The sequence below is a fragment of the Pseudoliparis swirei genome, chromosome 11, assembly GCF_029220125.1.
Source record: "Pseudoliparis swirei isolate HS2019 ecotype Mariana Trench chromosome 11, NWPU_hadal_v1, whole genome shotgun sequence".
Classification (NCBI taxonomy): Eukaryota; Metazoa; Chordata; class Actinopteri; order Perciformes; family Liparidae; genus Pseudoliparis; species Pseudoliparis swirei.
Window position 1 is genome coordinate 16,134,578 of NC_079398.1, and position 21,981 is coordinate 16,156,558.

The window sequence follows — 21,981 nt, forward strand, 5'->3', positions numbered from 1 at the left end:
TCACTAGACATGCTGGGTTCTGACCCGTGTTCACGGGATCAGCGTCTACAGTAGCGCAGAGCTCTCGCTCAGGCTTACTGGGAGGCACCAGTAAGTACAGTTGCCATACTAGTGGAGAGGGTCCTCGAAGAGACCTGCCCTCTCACTACGACTGTTTTCCACAGGACCTGCTCCCCCGTAGCACAGGCTTTCGCCCAGGCTACTCGTGGGATGCTTGTAATTACAGCTACTGTACTAGTCAAGCGTGTCCTCACTTCCTCTCTAAGAGAGAGGCTGTTCTCTAGACCGCTTTCTAAACTGTCTCCACGGAACCCGTTTCCACAGTAACAGAGTGCTCTCGCTTAGGTTTACTGATAGGACACCAGTAATCACAGCTACTGTATTGAAGAGGTGTCCTCGCTCTAGACGGACTGTCTCTGTCCTGCTCGACAGGACCTGGGCCACAGTAGCGGAGTGCTACTGCTGCGACCCTAGCTGCTACAGCTACCGTACTAGCGAGGCCAGCGTCCGCGCTCTACCCTCGCTAGACGGGCTGTCTCCGTCCTGCTCCACAGGACCTGGGCCACAGTAGCTGAGTGCTACTGCTGCGACCCCCAGCAGCCACAGCTACCGTGCTAGTGAGGACAGTGGTGTTTTTGGGACGCCCTCACTTCACTAGACGGACTGTCTCCGTCCTGCTCCACAGGACCTGGGCCACAGTAGCGGAGTGCTACTGCTGCGACCCTAGCTGCTACAGCTACCGTACTAGCGAGGCCAGCGTCCGCGCTCTACCCTCCTAGACGGGCTGTCTCCGTCCTGTCCTACAGGACCTGGGCCACAGTAGCGGAGTGCTACTGTTGCGACCCCCAGCAGCTACAGCTACCGGACGAGTGAGGCCAGTGGTGGCTGATACCCTCACTAGACGGGCTGTCTCCGTCCTGCTCCACAGGACCTGGGCCACAGTAGCAAAGTGCTACTGCTGTGACCCCCAGCAGCTACAGCTACTGTACGAGTGAGGGCAGCGTTACGCTCTCCCCTCACTAGACGGGCTGTCTCTGTCCTGCTCCACAGGACCTGCGCTGCAGTAGCGGAGTGCGCTCGCTCTAGCTCCTGCTAGGACCCCAACAGACAGGTCAGGTCAGCTCCAGGCCAGCCGACCAGTTGCAAGCGCCGGCTAGGAGCCGCAGGGGCTCCCCTAGCAGTGCAATCGGGCATGCTAGCTTATAGAGTAGGTCTGCTGACCGCAGAACTAGCTCAGATAAGTCGCCACCCTAGTGCAGGAAGGACTGAAGCATCAGATCCACCCACGGCTGATCCATTCCCAAGGGAGGACATCCCAGTGGTAGCCCCTTGTAGGGCGCAGTCGACGACCCCATCGGGTTCGTCATTCGCAGGGCACAGGAACTGCTGGATATACAGCAGCCGGAACCCCACGCACGCTAGTGCATTCCTCAGGGGCATTCCCGGCCCTGCCACCTTTTCAGTCTCCCCTCCAGAGACTATCTGAGGGGTTACCATCTTACGATAGATCACCGAACCCGGCGTCCATGCAGGATATGGCCAAATGTGGCCTTCGTCCCATGCCATCCATTGAGCTGACTATCGCATCCATCGGTTTTTCCCCAAGGGGACTCCGAGGCCGGATGACCGGTGCCCTCGAGCCCAGTCGGTTCTCAGGTGACCATTTTACCGTGCTTACTACACGGCAACTCCCCCTCATATGTCATACTTGACTACAGCCTCAGTGATGCTTCGCTGCAGGCATGTGCACTTACGTCGCGAGAACCTGGGCGCCTAATGCTCTCCAGGGTTCAGACCAGCTGTTTGGCCGGCGCAGGCACCCTTGTCGGAGGCATGTAGGAACAACCTCCCTACTGTCCCAGTGAAATCAGGGGACCTGCTCTACAGGCGCAGCAGCGCACGGTGCAAGCCGGTTAGACCAGGCAGCAGTTATCTGGTCTTCGCAGGACCGTGTCCACACCCGCAGACTCGGGGGCGCCACATCTTGATTTTCTCAGGCTGAGCCCAGCAGACATCCTTCGTGTGGTCTCCAGAGGAGATCGGCTCATGTCTGTCGACTTAAGGGGGCCTTTTGTCAGGCTCCTAGAATGCTTCACAGACGGTTGCTCTGTTATGCTTTCCAAAGCCGTTATTCCCAGGCTTCTTCCATGTGGACTTCCCAGGAGTTTCTACAAAGGGCATTACTGCCGCCCTGCAATCACCAGGGCGTGAGGAAACTGCCATCCTGGACGATCTGGCTATGTGCGCCATACCCATTTAGGGCCACACAGTGCATTACTTGCACTCTCTCATGCCGCCCGGTTGGGCCTTCGTGAACAAACAACTGTCTGAGCCATTCTCAGAGCATAACCTTTATTGGTGTAGCTCTAGATGCAGCCACTAAGCGGGCCTGGCTGTCACTCAGACAGGTGGACAGCATCCTCTGCAGCCTTCCCCTCTCTGAGGGGGCAGATGGCTGTCTTTTATCCTCTTCTTGCCTATCGGGTAAATTGACAGCTGCATCAGCTATCTTACACTCTTTCTCACGCTGCCCGGTTGGGCCTTCGTGAACATAAAGAGTTTTCTGAGCCATTCTCGGAGCACAACCTTCGTTGGTATAGCTCTAGAGGCAGCCACTAAGTGGGCCTGCCCGTCACTCAAGCAGGTAGATACTCTCTGAGGGGGCAGGCAGTGGTCTTTTATCCCTTTTTTCCTTGCCTATGGGGCAAATGCTTGGGCTGCTGTCGCGGTGCCCTTCGCATGGAGGGCCTAACAGCCTTCGCCAGGGGCCACAGGCACAAGATGGGGGTCACAGTGGTGCCTCGGCTCTATCCCGTGGGGTGAGAGCATACCCGTCAGAGGGTATCCCCAGGAAGGGTCCGCCCACCGGGAGGTCGCCACAGTAGACTCCGCCTCTCAAGTGGGGCGCAGTCTGGCGGTACAGGACTTCCAGAGGACAGTCTATTCGCGACACTTGGGTCTGGAGCCACAGGCCATGCACCTAGCGCTCAAACAGTTCCTGCCATACTTGGGAGGAATATGTACTTGTTGGGCGAGACATCGCCTCAACCACGGGTTGGCTTGAACCTCCAGGGGCCCCTAGGGCGGCAGAGCTGCTCCGAAGCTCCCGTGCCCTTCTGATTTTTCTTACTCCGGTAACACTTCACCTGACCAATTGTCGGGCGAGGTAGCGACCAGGAGAACGGAACCAGGGCGTTCCCCACATTTCCGCTGATCTTGCCAACTACTCGGGGTTTTCAACAGGGCCACCGAATTTTGCTGGTGGCCCCCTTGCGTCCAGCCAGGACTTGGTTCCCCTGGCGGGACAGACTTCGCTGTGAGACGCCACGGTGCCTCGCTGACATGCGGGACCCTAGCACAGCTAGATGGTGGGACCTGCCATCCCGATCCCGGCCGTGCCCAACAAAGGGCTTGGCCGCAGCAGAGCAGAAGCAGCTGAACAGAATCAGTCCAGAGGACTATTCTAAATGCCGGAGTGCCATCCGTCTACGAGACGTGCAGACCGAAGCCGCTTCCCGACCAGCGGACGGAGGGACCCAGTACGGTGCCTCGTGCCTACGGTACTCACGCCTCCGTCATCCCTTCTAGTTAAGGGCATGTCTGCCTCTATCCTGAGGGACTACATAGCTGCCATTTCAGGGCAGCATGCTAAAGCCGACAATGATGCGGAACAGCCACAAGCTGGTGTCCCTCTTCATAAGGAGGGCCTCAGTGACTATCCCCTGAGCCCCGAGGGCTCCTCCAGGGGACTTGCCCGGGGTACTGGACACCCTATGCTCGCCTCCCTTGGCAGAGGCAGAGCTGTGGTTGCTGTCGGCAAAGACCTTTCATCCTTGCCATAACTGCGGCAGAGCAAGTAGGCAAGCTACACGCCCTGTCGGTCAATGAGCCTTGTCTGAGGGGAACTCAGAGGGCTCGGGTGTCACACTGCGGCCTAAAGCAGTGGCTTCCCCCAAAGGTGCTGGCACGCTCGGGTCTCAACCAGCCTGTCCAGCCTGCACAGCTTGACCACCATAACTAGTCAGTTAGGGTGGATCTAAGAAGGGCTATGCCACTGCAGAACAGTGCCTGTTCCACTAGATAGTGGAGGCCATTGCCTGGGCATAGGTGGTGAACGTCCGTGCTCTGCCATCCAGAGCAGGGTGTTGTTCTACCAACGGCGTTCCCACATCACGGGCGACCCGAAGAGGTATGCCCGTAGGGAATATAGGTGCATATGTATGCAACAGCCTCAGGGGCATCGTTGCACATTCACCAGAGACTACAGAGTGAACGGGAACACCCTCCATGCATTGCAGGTGGTCCAGATCCTCTGCTTGAGTCATATGAGGTAGTTTCCTTGGGATTCCTCGTGACTCTGTTGGTATAAGTCATCCAGTGCTAAGCACCGCCTCTGGCGGTCAGGAAGGATGAAATAGAACGCAAGTTACGTATGTAACTATGGTTCTATGAATCCTGGATGACCGCCAGAGTTCTTAGTCACTCGGAATCTCGTGAGTTCGCGAGAAGATTCCGTAGAACTGATCTCGGGATGACACCGGAACTTATACCCGGTGGGCGGGTCATCCGAGGTCACGGGTGACTTTGTTGTTATTAATACTCGACCTGCTATGCGCAAGACGGAAGATATCCAGTGCTAAGCACCGCCTCTGGCGGTCATCCAGGATTCATAGAACCATAGTTACATACGTAACTTGCGTTTTACTGCACTGTTCCGTAGATTCTTTAAAAGAAGCGGTTTACAGGTTTAAATCGTTTTTTTCTGCCTTTACATTCATTCTTAAAGACAGAGTTTACAGTGCATGATAGAGTTATGCTCAAAGTTTGCAATAGTTCAACTGATAGGATTAACAGGTCTAGGTACCAAGGACTGGAGCCTTTTATTGTCAATGTATTTTTCTTTTCTTTACCTATTTATTATTTTTTAAACACACAAATACCCCTCCTCCTCCCGCACCCTTCCGTGGTGCTCTGTCGCTATATCCCTCTATTTAAACTATGAACAGTCGGTCCAATAAGGTGACTAATGTCCCAACCAAGTTCATATCCTGGAATGTAAAAGGTGTCAATAACCCGGTTAAGAGACAAAGGGTCATGTCTCATCGACAACAATTGACAGTAGACGTAGCATTTCTTCAAGAAACCCACCTTTGTAACATCAGCGTTGCTGCTCTCAAGAGAGGTTGGGTGGGCCAGGTTTTCCACTCCAGATTTAATGCAAAGGCCAGAGGGACAGCCATATTGATTAACAAAAACACCTCTTTTCAGCCCGAAGAGATTATTAGCGACCCAAATGGGAGATATATTATCGTTACTGGAAAACTCTGGGCTAATCCTGTGATTTTTGTAAATGTTTATGCCCCGAACTGCGACGACAGTAACTTTTTTGATAAGCTATTTCTTTCCATACCTAAGCTTGACAATGGATTGCTTATAATAGGAGGTGATTTTAATCTTGTGCTGGATGTTACCTTGGATAGGTCATCCCAGAAGCCTCAGAACCTTTCCAAGTCGGCTGGAGTTGTAAACGATGTCATGCGTAAGTGTGGCCTCTCAGATATTTGGAGATTTAAGTTTCCCAACACCAGAGCTTACTCCTTTTTCTCAAATGTACATCATAACTATACCCGCCTGGACTATTTCTTACTCGATAATAGACTGCTGCCTAAGGTTAAATCCTGCTCGTATAATAGTATTGTCATATCGGATCACAGTGCCTTTTCTATTTGATTTAGACCCCTCTATTACTTTCAGATGACGACTTTGTCAAGTTCATTTCAGCCCAAATACAATTCTTTCTGGAGACTAATTCCTCCCCAGAGATCTCGCAAGCTACATTATGGGAAACTCTTAAATCATAGCCTATTCCTCTCCATCAAGAAACGGAAAAACTCCAAACTGACTGAAATTTCCCAAAAGATCCTGGATGTGGACTCTAAATATGCTCTTTCCCCGAATACAGGTCTGTATAAAGAACAGTTGAGACTCCAAACTGAATTTAATCTTTTATTAACTGACGAGGCAACACGTCTCATCTTAAAATCCAGACATAATGTGTATGAATTTGGAGATAAATCCAGTAGACTATTGGCTATGCAAGCCCGCCAAGTGGCTACCACCGTTCATATCTACAATCAATTTTGACAGGAGAAATGTTGAGTTCAATAGATTTTTCATAAAGACATGCGTGAAATGAAAAGCATTTTACAATTCTATTCCAACCGGAAAAACCACACATCCGAATGTCCATCCGCGTTCTCGGGCCGTTTACGGGTGGTTTACACCTCAAACACTGCACTTACGCGAACCCGTTATGGGCAGCTGGATGTGCACTTCTAAATCATTACGTGACGCTTTCTCCAGCCGCCTCAATTCAGCGGACACGAAAACAACGTTGGAGACCGCATATTTCAGTGGTTTATTGCTGGGCTGATTACTCAGCCCCCACATGCGCATAAAATCTGATTGACACCATGTGAAGGTGCAATTGTGGCAACAACGAATTAAGCCAGATTTGAAGAGGATTGTTCAAGGCAAGGAATCCCATAAGTCCCACTAAGCAACATGCATAGTATAAGAAAAGCCATTCTAAATTATTCAGTTTGTGGACTTGGTTGAACTCTTAAAGCAATGTTTGAAGTGTGCACTGTGTCAGGCATTCTTCCTGTAACGTTGAGACAGGCCTCTATATCCCTACTAGCTGACACAGTAATAAATGTGGCTCTTAGTCTCTCATCCTATGGCCACTCCCTGCAGTAGACTATTTTATGCAAGTGCCAAGTGGCTACCAGGTCACAATCAATCTGAAAACAGGAGAAATGTTGATCCCAGATCATAAAGACTGATCAAACATGCATTTTACAATTCTACACCTTTACACCTCAGAACTTCGACAATTATCTCATGTGCCTTCTTTAATCATTTCCATTCCCCCATCGGAGGAACAAAACACGGAGGTGCAGATATTTCTCTGCTGAAATCAGACAAGGCCTTTGGCCCGGATGGGTTCACTATGGAATTCTATAAAAGTTCTCCTATCAGCTGGCACCAACTCTTAAAGCAATGTGAAAAGAAGCTGTCCTCTCATTCTCTTCCTGTAACGTGAGACAGGCTCTATATATCTACTAGCTAAAGAAGGATAAATACAGTATATTCTCATCCTATCTCCGCCCTATCTCCCTTATGTGGATTTTTAAAGATTTGTCTGTCTAAAGTCCTAGCTAGTGAGAGTGTGATCCCAGATATTGTCTCGCCTGATCAAACATGATCAAACATGATTTATCCAATTCCAAATAAAAAAATTTTATTTTATCCATTCCATTCCCCCCAAGGTTCGCCCCCAGTAGTGGTTCTCCTGGCCTTTGAGCCTTTGAGGCAGAGAAGGGAAATATCTATTTACTGCCCTCAAAAATTTTAATTTCTCTGAGGAATTCACTGCCTTGATTAGACTACTTTATTCCTCTCCCCTAGCAGCTGTAATCTTTAACACTACTAAATCTGACTACTTTCCACTTGGACGGGGAACAAGACAAGGGTGCCCTCTTTCTCCTCTCTTGTTCGCTCTCGCCGTTGAGCCCCTAGCGGTGGCACTGCGACGCTGTGGGGGCTTTAAGGGTATACCTCGGGGTGATTTGGAACTAAAAGTTTCTCTTTATGCGGATGATTTGCTGCTGTATGTCTCCGACTCTTCTATCTCTTCCCTATATTCTAGATATCCTGAATCAGTTTGGGAAAATATCAGGTTATAAGTTAAATTAGCAGAAAAGTGAACTTTCCCCTCTAAACTCTGAAGCAGAGGCACTCCCCTCCAGCCTTTTCCCCTTTAAGGTGGCGCGGGATGGCCTTAGGTACTTGGGGATTGAGGTCACGCGGTCCTTCCACTCTACTTTTAAAAATAACTATATTAACCTTTTGAATAAATGCAAACAGGATATGACTCGCTGGGCCTCATTACCATTATCATTAGTGGGTCGTGTTAAGCGAGTTAAAACGATAGTATTACTCACATTTTTATATCGCTTTCAAAATATTCCTATCCTGATTAAAAAATCTTTCTTTAAAAATCTTGATAAAAATATAATCTCGTTCGTATGGGGGACCAAACCTAGTCGGATCAGCAAAACTCAACTCCAAAGACCAAAGTGCGAGGAAGGCTTTACCTAATCTTCTCCTTTTCTACACGGGTTTGAAGACAGTCCAATTGTGGGAAAGGCGGACTGGGTACAAATAGAATTCTTCTCCTTCCAACACCATCTCGGCTCAGTGGTCTGTGCAGCCCTGCCTCTTCTTAGCAATAACTTGAGTACAAACATAATAGTAAATCACACAATGAGAATATGGGCTCAGTTTAGGAGACATTTTGGGCTGCAAGCAGCCTCCACCCGCTCCCCCATTAAATGTAAACTTATGTTTACTCCCTCATGTACAGATAACGCATTTGGTCTGTGGTTTGACAAAGGGATCAGATCAATCCATCATTTATACATAGAAGACACATTTGCTTCATTCTCCTAATTATCGCAAACCTATGATCTACCAAAGAACAATTTCTTCCGCTACTTGCAGATTAGGAGCTTTGTAAGAAACACTTTTAACTCTTTTCCAAACAAGCCCATGAAATCTCATGTTGACCGCCTCCTAGAACTGAACCCGAATAGTAGAGGATTGATACCCCAAATTTACGGGCTCATTAATGATATCAACCCACACTCCTTGGAAAATGTAAGAATGGCCAATGACCAATGGGACTGTATTTTAGACTTGATATACACATCATCTACATCCGCTTACACAACTTAATACAGCTGAAAGTGGTACACAGGGCGCATTGCTCTAATGCTAGACTGGCAAGAATGTCCCCTAACTCTGACCCGCTATGTCCTCGATGTAAAGGCCAGCCAGCAGACTTGTTGCACATGTTCTGGCTATGCCCTAAACTCGCCAACTTTTGGTGAAGTGTTTTTAAAGCTTATGGTGAGATGTTTGCAGCTCAATTTGACCCAGACCCAATTTGCACACTCTTTGGCTTAATTCCAGAGGAAGTCCGTGCCCGTTTACCAAATAAAGCCAATGTGAGCATAGCCTTCACAATGCTTCTTGCTTGACGTTTGATCCTTCTGAGATGGAAGCAGCCCCCCCCCCCCCATCGTTCCCCCACTGGATCAAAGATGTCATGTATTTCCTGACCCTTGAAAAAAATCAAGTATACCATCAGAGTGTCCTCCCAAACCTTTAGTAAAGTATGGAGACCTTTGCTAGACTACTACGACTCCTTACAAGAACCTCTCGACATAGACTATGGTGGATCCGCTACACAGCAACAGCGAGCAGACCCCCTCCCCCCTCCCTCCCTTCCCCTTTTTTTCTTTTTTTTTCTTCTCTTTTTTGTTCTTTTTTTTCTCCTTTAGCCATTTCAATCAGGAGACACGGGTATTTAGAGTTTAACAATCATTTATTACAATAGCATATTGCAATAGTGCAAAGTCTTTTTAGCGATTGGATTCCAATCCTGAAGTAGGATAAACCAGGGGTGGAGATGCTGATACCTGAAATTTCCTGAATGTATTGTATAAGTTCCGTAGCCTGTAACCCTACAATGGGTGGATGGGGTGGGTGGCGTCGGGAATGAGGTTTTAAATTTCAATCTGTAATTGCCTTGAGACATGTGTGAATCCTCTTTCCTGGTGGGATAAAAACTGTGAAAATCAATAAAAAAAGAGTAAAAACAAAGACAGACTTTGGTCAGTTTTATTAAATGTTATTTAACGTAAAAATGTTGTTGTACAATTGAGACAATTCCTGAAAAATGAGGGTAAATATTTAACACATTTATTTTATAAGAAATTGCCAAAAATATAACGCCGCCATGTGCGATCCGGGTTGACTAGATGCCACTGGGGGTCACTTGACGACGGAGAGTTCAGGCTCTGGGGGGCCGGAAAGGGATTCGGTCTTTTTTTTTTTTGCACTCCTCCCGTGGATAAACCACGAGGTCGTCACCTCCGCTCGGCCCGGCTAATGTTTCCCTGTCTAAGCGCCCGAGCAGCAGCAGCTCATCTATAAAAAAAACTGTCCCCCCCCCCCCCCCCCCCGAGCCCCCCCAGCAGCGGGGTGTCAGTCAGCAGCCATCAGCCCAATGAATGGCTTTCCTCTTCCTCCTCTTAAAGAAAAAGAAACCGCTGAAATATTATTATTCTGCTGCTGCTCAAGATTAAAGATTAAAATTTACACACTCCCCCCCCCCCCCCCCAGGCAGCGGTGTCACAATCAAGCCGTGCCGTCAGCCAATGAATGGCTTGTTCTTTTTCTCCGGGCTATTAAAGAAAAGAAAAATTAATATTATTATTCTGCTGCTCCAGAAATATGTCAGATTAAATCGTTACCTTCGCTGAGCCACACACAAAAGGCACAAATACTGGAGCACTTTACGGGGCGCCGGTCCGGGATGTTTCTTTTTTTTTTAACCGGAGTTTTTTTCTGAAATATTATTATAAAACCATTGTTAAACCGCTCGGCAACATGACAGCTTAAATCATCTCCTTCAGGCTGCCCCCGGAAAAAGAAGGAAAAAAAGGCGCACGTGCGCCGTTGAGTGAAACGGCGGAGTCATTTTGGGCTTTTTTATTTGTATTATTTTGGATCGCCCCCAACAGCAGGTGAACACGACTGCATAACCTGAGCTAACCCAGCCCGGCCTGTCGGCCCATAAATAATAACAGTTTAGGCTTTTAACGTGTCAGAGGAGGAACAGGAAAGGCCACCGTCTCCTCAGCCACAATGAAAAGGCAATTTGAAAAAACTCAGATGAATGTTCTTCACAATTTAAAAAAAGAAAGAAAAAGTCTAGTTTCTAGTTTTGTTTAAATTAGACGACAAAAAGAAAGAAATAGTTGGATTTTAAACAATCATTTGAAGTTGGTTGAACCTGCAGCAGCTAATTTAACCATACACTGCCCCCATAGGCTCCGTTTAGGCCTCAATGGGCTTTAAACTAAAAAGTATTTCATCTTTATTAAACCGAACTAAGTGTAATCTTCTTTATTAAACTTAACTTAGTATTTCATCTTTTAATATACCTAATTATTTCATCATATTTATTTAACTTAACTAAGTATTTAACCATCTTTATTAAACTTAACTAATCATGTCCTAAACTTAAATACATGTAATTAATTTTTTGTGTGGAATACACATACTCAAACTTTATCAAAATCCAGTTTATTTTTAAAACTCTGTATTCATGTAATGACCAGACATCGACACACAAAGCTGGACTTTCGTGAAGACGTCCATGGTGTTTCAGTCCGTTTGGCCAGTTTGAAAGGTGATCAAAAGAGAGCATTTAAACCCCGCCTACTTCCACATCTCCACACAGCCGACCATTTATGAAACTATGTATCAACCCTCCCATGAGGGTTCTAGATGAAACTATGTATCAACCCTCTCAGGAGGGTTCTAGATGAAACTATGTATCAACCCTCCCAGGAAGGTTCTAGATGAAACTATGTATCAACCCTCACAGGAAGGTTCTAGATGAAACTATGTATCAACCCTCGTAGGAAGGTTCTAGATGAAACTATGTATCAACCCTCCCAGGAAGGTTCTAGATGAAACTATGTATCAACCCTCCCAGGAAGGTTCTAGATGAATGAAACAATGTATCAACCCTCCCAGGAGTGTTCTAGATGAAACTATGTATCAACCCTCGTAGGAAGGTTCTAGATGAAACTATGTATCAACCCTCCCAGGAAGGTTCTAGATTAAACTATGTATCAACCCTTCCAGGAAGGTTCTAGATTAAACCTTTGTGATATCTAAGGGTTCTCAGTGGATCCTCTGTTTGGGGTTTAGATGAAACCCTTGGGATGTATAAGGGTTCTCACTTGAAGCCCCTGTGTTAGTTCTAGGAGAAACCCGTAAAACATATATTAGGGTTCTGAGGTGAAGCCTTGAGGTGGGTTGAAGATTAAACCATTGGAATATAAAATATTTCTCAGTAGAACCATATATGGTTGTCCTCAGCAACTTGTGACCCGTCGATGCTGCCGACCCCTGAACCCTGTGACCCATCGGCGGCCGACCCCTGAACCCCGTGACCCGTCGGTGCTGCCGACCCATGTTCCCCGGGACCCATCGGTGCGAAGGCTGACACCTGTACACCCCCTTTCCCGTCGGCGTCTCCAGTTACCCCTGCCCCGTCTTCATCCCGGCAGGTCCCAGTTCCCCGTTCCCCGTCTCGGCGGGCTTCAGCTCCCCGTCACCCGTCCCGGCTGACCCCAGCCGACCCCAGAGCCCCCTCATCCTGAGTCCGGTCCCCCAGAGCCCCCTCGTCCTGAGCCCGGTCCCCCAGAGCCCCCTCCTCCTGAGTCGGTCCCTCAGAGCCCCCTCCTCCTAACCCCGGATCCCCTGAGCCTGGTCCCCCAGAGCCCCCTGTTCCTGAGGCCGGTCCCCCAGAGTCCCTCTTCTGCCCTGTGCTCATGGGGGGAGTAGGTTAGGCCAGATGGAGCCCCGGCCTAAATCGAGCGGTGGGGGTGTGTGGCAGCAAGAGGGGCGGGGTCTGCAATTGGCCGCGGCTGCTGGCTGGTTGGTAATCAGCCAGCTGCTCTGGCTGATTGGAGATCAGCCAGCAGCTGATGCTGCTCCAAAAAAAGGAGCAGGACAGAGTGAGTTTGGGAGAGTAAGCAGAGGTGCCGTCGTGTGAATAAAGCATGTTCCCGAATACTTCGTTGTCATCTAGATTTGGCGCTGTGCCAACGGCTGCTTGTTTCAGTAGTGGCGTTTTGCTTTTATTTTATTGTCTTTTTTTGCACTTTTCCTCTCTTTCTTTTTCTTTTCTTTCACGTTTGTCTTAGTTACGGTCGGACACTGGACCATAACTACTTTTTTCGATAATTCTACTGTGGCTTTTGTTCACTTTGTCGTGAGTATCGGAGAGCCACAGCAAAACAATGACGGGGACCGTCGTCTACTCGCGTGCTCAGTTGATCGCGCTGTGCAGGCCGAAGCTTCTGCCTGGAGAAAGACCTGTGATCCCGCTGGAGCTACGGAGAAGGGCTCGCGGTTGCAGATCGGGTGTCAAGCGGAGGGCTAAAACGAGGAGATACAAACCCTCGGTACCGTCGATCATAACGGGGAACGTGAGGTCTTTGGCGAATAAGACGGATGAGCTCGGCGCTGGTAATGACCGAGAGGATCTTCCGTGAGAGCAGTCTCTTGTGCTTCACTGAGACGTGGCTGCACGCGGACTATCCGGATCACAGCGTCTTTGCCCGGCTTCAGGACTGTTCGGGCTGACAGAGACGCTACACAGAGCGGTAAGAAGAGGGGGGGCGGGATCGCTGTTTATGTGAATGAACGGTGGTGCCATCCGGACCATGTGTGCGTGAAGGGCGCTTCTGGCCCGAACATTGAACTGTTGGCCGTGGGGATGCGCCCGTACTATTTGCCGAGAGAGTTCACGTCCGCCATTGTGGTTGTCGTGTGCGTGCCGCCATCAGCTGGCGCTGAGGAAGCTGTGGACACCATCCACTCCACTGTGTCTGCTCTGCTGAATCATCAGCCTGGAGCATTCATGGCTATCACTGGTGACTTTAACCACACCACATTGGAAAAAGCTCTGCCAACCTTCCATCAATACATAGACTGCCCAACAAGGAACAATAAAACTCTGGACTTGCTGTATGCTAATACTAAGGACGCATACAGCGCCACTGCCCTTCCCCCCCTCGGCAGGTCTGATCATGACCTGGTCCGGCTGACACCCAGGTATGTTCCTCTGGTGAAGAGGCTGCGGTGACCACCAGGACTGTGAGGAGGTGGTCTCTGGAGGCTAACGACGCTCTACAGGACTGCTTGAGTCAACGGACTGGGATGTGTTGTGTGGACCGCAGGAGGACATCAACAGTATGACCGACTGCATCACGGAATACATCAAGTTCTGTGAACACACCACCATCCCATCACGGACTGTGCGCTGCTTCCCCAACAACAAGCCCTGGATCACCAGGGACCTGAAGGCGCTTCTTAACATGAAGAAAGCTGCTTTCAGGTCTGGAGACAGGGATGAGCTGAGAAAGCCCAGCGCAACCTAAAGGTGAAGCTCAGGAGGCAAGGACTCCTACAGGAGGAAGCTGGAGGCCAAACTCCAGCTGAACAACACAAGGGAGGTGTGGTCTGGCATGAAGCAGATAACTGGCTTCAAGGTGGGAGGAGACAGCCAGGGGCTCCTGGAGAGGGCCAACGAGCTGAACTGTTTTTCAACAGGTTCAGTTCACAGCCTCTCCTGTCTCCTCCACCCATCACACCTCCCAAACCCCTCCCCTCTGTCCCCCCTGCTGAGCTGCACATCCACCGAGCCCTCAATAACAATGGGCTCCTCCACCCTCCCCCCTCTCTCTGTGACGACTGACCAGGTGAGAAGACAGCTGGAGAAACTACACCAGCGCAGAGCTGAAGGTCCTGATGGCATCAGCCCCAGGGTCCTAAAGACCTGCGCCATCCAGCTGTCTGGTGTCCTGCAGCGCCTCTTCAACCTCAGCCTGAGGCTGGGGGAAGTCCCGGTGCTGTGGAAGATGTCGTGCCTGGTCCCTGTCCCAAAGAAGTCAACACCATCTGGCCTCAACGACTACCGACCGGTCGCCCTCACCTCCCATGTGATGAAGGTGCTGGAGAGGCTGGTCTTGGCCCACCTCCGGCCGCAGGTGAAATCGTCGTTGGACCCTCTGCAATTTGCTTACCAGCCTCATGTGGGAGTGGACGACGCCATTATCTACCTGCTGCAACGAGCTCAGTCGCACCTGGATGGAACCGGTGTCTCTGTGAGAGTCACTTTCTTTGACTTCTCCAGTGCATTTAACACCATCCAGCCACTGCTGCTGAGTGAGAAGCTGCGGGTGGCCGGTGTGGACGCGTCCACCATCTCCTGGATCACTGACTACCTCACAGGCAGACCACAGTTTGTCAGAATGGGCGTGTGCTGTCTGGAACGGTGGTCAGTGATGTTGAGCCCACAGGAACTGTTCTGTCTCCGTTCCTCTTCACCCTGTACACCAGTGACTTCCAGTACAACACGGAGTCATGCCATCTGCAGAAGTACTCTGATGATTCTGCAGTGGTCGGGTGTATTAGGGATGGACGGGAGGAGGAGTACAGGGCAGTGGTGAGTGACTTTGTAAAGTGGGCCGATGAGAACCACCTGCGGCTGAACGTGGCCAAGACCAGAGAAATGGTGGTGGACTTCAGGAGGAAGGCGACAGCTCCTCCACCGCTGAGTGTCCTGGGAGTGGACGTGGACATGGTGGAGGAGTACAAGTACCTGGGCGTCTCCATCGACAGCCGACTGAAATGGAAGGCCAACATCAACGCTGTGTACAAGAAGGGGATGAGTCGACTCTTTTTCCTGAGAAAGCTTCGATCCTTCAACGTGTGCAGCAAGATGCTGGAGTTATTCTACCAGTCGGTTGTGGCCAGTGTGCTGCACTTTGCCATTGTCTGCTGGGGGAGCAGCATCGGAGCCGGTGACACCAGCCGTCTCAACAAACTGGTTAGGAAGGCTGGCTCCATCATCGGCTGCCAGCTGGAGCACCTGGAACAGGTGGTGGAGAGGAGGACGTTGAAGAAACTGGTGTCCATATTGGACCACCCGGACCACCCTCTCCACCACCTCCTACAGGGACAGAGGAGTACTTTCTCCAGACGTCTCCTCACGCTCCGCTGCCACAAGGACAGATACAGGAGAACATTCCTGCCGACGGCTATGAGGCTCTACAACAGTTCACCTCTTGCCAGATCACCCTAACCCTTCTTATATTTTGTGTTTTTTTTTTTATTCTTGTGTGTTGCTGCTACTGGCTCGACAAATTTCCCCTTGGGGATTAATAAAGTATATATCTATCTATCTATCTATCTATCTATCTAATCCTTGCTGCCAACGGGTGACAGCCTTAACGCGTTAAGCTATGCGATTAATTTGGCCGCGATTAACGCACTAAGATATTTTAACGCAATTAACGCAACTTTGTTTACTTCCGGTGTGAAGTTGAAGTTTTCGTTTTTAAAACTATGATTTATCCGCGGAAATACGGAGCAGAAATAAATTTAAACTCCTGGATTAATCTGTCTGGTTTCCTCCTCCGCCTCCTTCCTTCCGTCTGCTCCTCCGATTCACAGAGAAACAGAGAGGCGACATGTCGGGTGAAAGAACTCGTCACACGAAACCCTTCACCATGATTTGTCAATCCATCTGTCAGTCAGAGAAGCCAGAGAGCACGGCGCGAGGACAACTGTGCCTCATTGTATAGAGAGCTGAGATTGTTCTGGAATGTTTGATGTATAACACATAGGGATGTGTCATATGCAAAAGCCTTTAAAAGGTGAATTTACATTCTTTTGTAGAATGGAGAACATGCGCCCAGCCTCCAGAGGGTTAACACATTTGAATGTCAGTCAGTTTCCCAAGGCCACTGGTTCTGCTGTTGTTCAATGTAAAAGATGACAGGACCAATGGGGTCTCAAGTACACCTTGTTTTACTAATCTGGATGTTTCACTGAATAAACAGTTTATCATACACGATATTAAATACCTCGCTGGCACTTCATAGGTAGGAGCCTCTTTGAAAACACAGCTCTGTGTGAAGTTCTGTCTTTAAAAAAAAGAAGAAAAAAACCTCTTTAATCGCGATTAATCGCGATGAATGAATTTCAAAATGTGCGATTAATTAGTTCATTTTTCTAATCGATTGACAGCCCTAATATATATATATTTACATATGTTATCTTTGGGTGAACTATTACTTGAACACTTGTATTTTGCATGATCAGTGTTTCCATCACCACGTCTGGACATAATAAATAACTATTATTCTAGATTAAGTGAAGGAGTTTTCCGGGCGTCGGGGGCAGGAGGGCTCAGCGTCTCCTGCAGACACGTCCGGGGAACGCCAGATATCACCACGGTTGGCAAAAGCTGCTTTTCCCAATACAGCTGTCACTCAGCGAGCCAAGTTCCTTCTCGTGGGAGCCGTGCGCCCAACTGGCCGCGCAACAATAAACTCATCGCCCGTCAATCAGCCGGCGGCTAACAAATGTCACCTTGTTTTCAGCTCGGTACTTCTCTGTTCTTGGGGGGTCAGTTTGCAGGTTTTTCAAACTGCCAGAACGCAGCAATGGAAAGCTTTGTTCTTCTGATGAACCGTGCTGGTGTTCATGAGATTGACAAACCCAAACTCCTTCCAAAGGTTTGGGCTACAACACTAAGGTGTGACGTGAAGAAGAGAGGAGACATCTAACGATCATCAGACAACAACAAAGAGAGTCAAAGAGACTCAAAACAACCACAAAGACACTCAAAGAGACACAAAATGACAAAAAAAGACACAAAAACAACCACAGAAACAATACGACCACGAAGGGTCACAAAGAAACCACAAAGAGACTCAATGAGACACAAAACCACGACAAAAATACACAAACGGACCACCAAGAGACACAAAACCAGCACAAAGAGACACAAAGCCATGACAGAAAGACACAAAACGACCACAAAGAGACTCAATGAGACACAAAACCACCACAAAACCACCACAAAAATACACAAAACGACCACCAAGAGATACAAAACCACCACAAAAATAGACAAAACGACCACCAAGAGACACAAAACCACCACAAAGAGACACAAAACCATGACAGAAAGACACAAAATGACCACAAAGAGACACAAAGCCATGACAGAAAGACACAAAACGACCACAAAGAGACTCAATGAGACACAAAACCACCACAAAACCACCACAAAAATACACAAAACGACCACCAAGAGATACAAAACCACCACAAAAATAGACAAAACGACCACCAAGAGACACAAAACCACCACAAAGAGACACAAAACCATGACAGAAAGACACAAAATGACCACAAAGAGACACAAAGCCATGACAGAAAGACACAAAACGACCACAAAGAGACTCAATGAGACACAAAACCACCACAAAACCACCACAAAAATACACAAAACGACCACCAAGAGATACAAAACCACCACAAAAATAGACAAAACGACCACCAAGAGACACAAAACCACCACAAAGAGACACAAAACCATGACAGAAAGACACAAAATGACCACAAAGAGACACAAAATGACCACAAAGAGACACAAAACGACCACAGAGAGACAAAAAACGAAGACTCACAATGACCACAAAGAGACTCAACAACCTCAACAATGAGACACAAAACAATAATAAACTTCTCATGAACCGCGCTGGTGTCCATTAGATGGACAAACCCAAACTCTGTCCAGAGGTTCCGGTCCAGCGTCGTCAATGGAGAGAAGTGACAGCTGGAGGTGTGACGCCGAGGAGAGAGGAGACATCTAACGGTCATCAATCTAAGAAGGAGATCAGTAAACAACCGTTATAACCATGGCAACCATCGACGCAAGAGGATGAAATACTGTACAAGAATGCAAAATACATCATAAATACATAAACCATGAGTACGTATACATGTAAAATGAAGAAGATGACTGAGGGTCAGTTAGCAGGTCTGTCCTTTAATCAGAAGGTTGGTGGTTCAATCCCCGCCCTAGTCAATGTGTCCTTGAGCAAGACACTTAACCCTGAGCTGCTCCCTGTAGCGGTGTGAATGTTGCTTTGGATAAAAGCGTCAGCTAAATGTAAAACATAAAGAGAAGACATATTTTGAGACAGATGTATTGATTCAAAGTATTAAGACCCGTTAGTTGTAAATAGTGTTAAAACATGTATTGTGTCTAATATCAACTACATACCACAATGACCCAATGAAAATACACATTCTTATATGTTAAAGTCTTTCTCTCTATATGTATAATTAGAACGTTGTCCTGTGTTTCATGTCAGACGTTAATTAAAACATGCCCATCTGATCCTCACAGAAGAAGTTATCAGACGTGTCGAGCATAAGAAATAAAGACACATATAAACTTTCTCCTCCCGACTGCCTGAAGAAACGTGCCGAGCATCAGACTTAATTAATCAGGCTGATTTGGTGCGGCAGCAGCAAAGTGATTTGAAAAGATTGCGGCGGTGCGTTCAAGGACTTCTTCAAGAGGAAGTTCAGATGCTGAAAGAAGCGGAGAGCTGGCATCAGTAATCGCATTTACATTCACACTTCAATCACTTCCACTGGGGGGCTGTGTGTGTGGGGGGGGGGGGGATCTCCACGATCAGTCTGGTTACGTCTGCTCGGGGTCAAAGGTCACAGAGGCCAGGTGAAAGGATGAAGAGGAGGAAGACCATGGATGGAGTATTGACTGGACCAGGGGCCCAAAGTGCCCTTGTGCTTTAACACACACAACGTGTTACCTAGTAAGACACACCACCAACCAGGAAGAGACTCAAAGAGACACACAACAACCACAAAGAGACAAAACAACCAAAAAGAGACAAAACAACCAAAAAGAGACAAAACAACCATCAAGAGACAAACAATGACCACACAAAGACTCAAAGAGACAAACAACCACCTATAGAGACAAAAACAACCACTAAGAGACACACAACAACTACAAAGTGACAAAACAACAACAAAGAGACTCAAAGAGACACAAAACAACCACAAAGTGTCAAAACAACCACAAAGAGACAAAACAACTACAAAGAGACACAAAAAATCTACAAAGATGCAAAACAACCCCCAAGAGACGCAGTATTACAACACAAAGACATTTGTACACATACATTTGGCTAACTTTGAGTTTGTGTCTCTGTCGCATTGTTTTGTTGTTGTTGTTGTCTTTGTTGTTAAAGCTACGCCTTCACCATAAAGTAATGAACACATTAAATGTTGATAAAACTGACAAAAGAAAGATTTAAATAAACCTATGACTCTAAACAGCGTTGCCCCCTCGAGCAGCAGCTAACAGACGCTCTGTGAGTGTGTGTGTGTGTGTGTGTGAGTGTGTGTGTGTGTGTGAGTGTGTGTGAGTGTGTTTGTGTGAGTGTGTGTGTGTGAGTGATCCTGAACACCTGCTGCCCTCTAGAGGACCGACGGGTCAGAAACCTCCGTCACACCGGAGGGACTCGAACCCACGGCCTGGTTCCTGTTTGTTTGTTTTCGTGCGGTGGTTTCAAATGTTTTCGTTTATTTTTGTTTACGTTTGTCACCGGTACACGGAGACTTTGACCGAATTCAATTTGTTGCCTTGAAAAATAAATCTGAGCTGAAAATGTTTGTTATGAAGTTTTATTGTTGACGTGTTTACACACAAACAATTTATTATTTATTCATCTTTTTAAAAGCCTCTTATAGAGTATATTAAATATTATTTATATATTTATGTAGTATTACATCTTATTTGTATATTAACGATAGTTATACAAATATAAAGTACAAATAAATGATTTTTAAATGACTTTAAACAACAACAACAACAACAAAACTCTATTTGATTATTGAGGAAGATGAAGAGGAGAAGGATATGAAGAGGGGGAGATGAAGAGGAGAAGTAGATGAAGAGGAGGAGATAACGAGGAGGAGATGAAGAGGAGGAGATAAAGAGGAGAATGAGAAGAAGAGGAGGATAAGAAGAAGAAGAAGAAGTAGAAGAAGAAGAAGAAGAAGAAGATGAGGATGAGGATGAGGAAGTGAATAATCAAGGAGCATGACCCTCCTCTCCTCTTTGAGACCTTTCCTACTCCCTAGCCTCCCCATCTCTCCTTTGTCTCCTTTCTCTCCCCCTTCTACGTGTTTGCTGCTTCTTTCCCTCCTTCCACCTTCTCCTCTATTTGTAACTGTTCCCCTTTCTCCTCTTCTCTCTTTCACCATTCCTCCACCCTCCTGTCTCCCTTTCTCTCTCTTTCTCCCCATCATTTTTCCTTCATTCTTCTCCCTCCTGCATCCCTCTCTCTTTATCTCTCTCCCTTATTTCCTCTTTCTCTTTTTGTCTCCCCCTCTCCCCACTTCTCTCCCATCTCCTTCCACCTCCTCTTTCTCGACAACTCTCTCCCTCTCTCTCCCCTTCATCTCTTCCCCTGTTTCTTCTATCTCTCATCCTGCCCCCCCCCCCCCCAGCAGGGGTCCAGTATTGTCCTCCCTCTCCTCTCTGTGGGAACAGCTCCTCTGTTTGTTGGCCGATAGCTTCGTCCAAAGACCAGCTCCACAAAAGCAACCGGGAAACGACCCCCCCCTCTCCCCCTCCCCCCTGCTGTCGAATCCCCCCCCCCCCCCCGAGGCCCTCTAAGTTTGTTTAAGAGATTGAGGGTCCAAAGAAAGAGACAGAAAGAGAGAGGGACGGAGAGAAAGCGTCCGCCCATTAAGGTAATTATATAGAGCCGTGTCCCCGTGAGGGCCCTAATTGATGTTAATGTTTGTCTAATTGGGGGGGGGGGGAGGTGAAGGTCCTCCTCAAAAGGTCCCTCTTCCTCACTGGACAAGGAGCACTTTTCAGTCCTCCCTCCTCCTCTCTTCTTCTCTCCGTCGTTCACACCTTCACACAATGGCTGTCACCTCAGCTCTCTCACATTACCTTTTCTTAACCCCCCCCCCCCCCCTCTCCCCCTCTGGATCCCAGAGGCCTCCGACCGGCTGATTGTTCTGCATCACGCTGAAGCCTCCAGGAGGTTCAGTCCCCAGAACACAGGAAAGTATTGTGAAGAGGTGAAAGTACGACAACCAGTAGAAATACCACAATAAATACTGCTTAAAAATAGTAGAACAAATATGTAAATACTCTGTTAAAGTAAAGGAGCTAGTACCTTGCTGTAAAGGACCATGCAATTAAAATATTTTTTCAAGTAAAATATACACATATGTATATAAATAAATAAATGAATATATATACATATATATGTATATGAGTATATATGTGTATATAAACACTTATATATATATATATGCATATATATAAATATATATACATATATATATATTTATTTATATATACACATATATATATACATATAAATACGTATATATGTATATATACACACATATAAA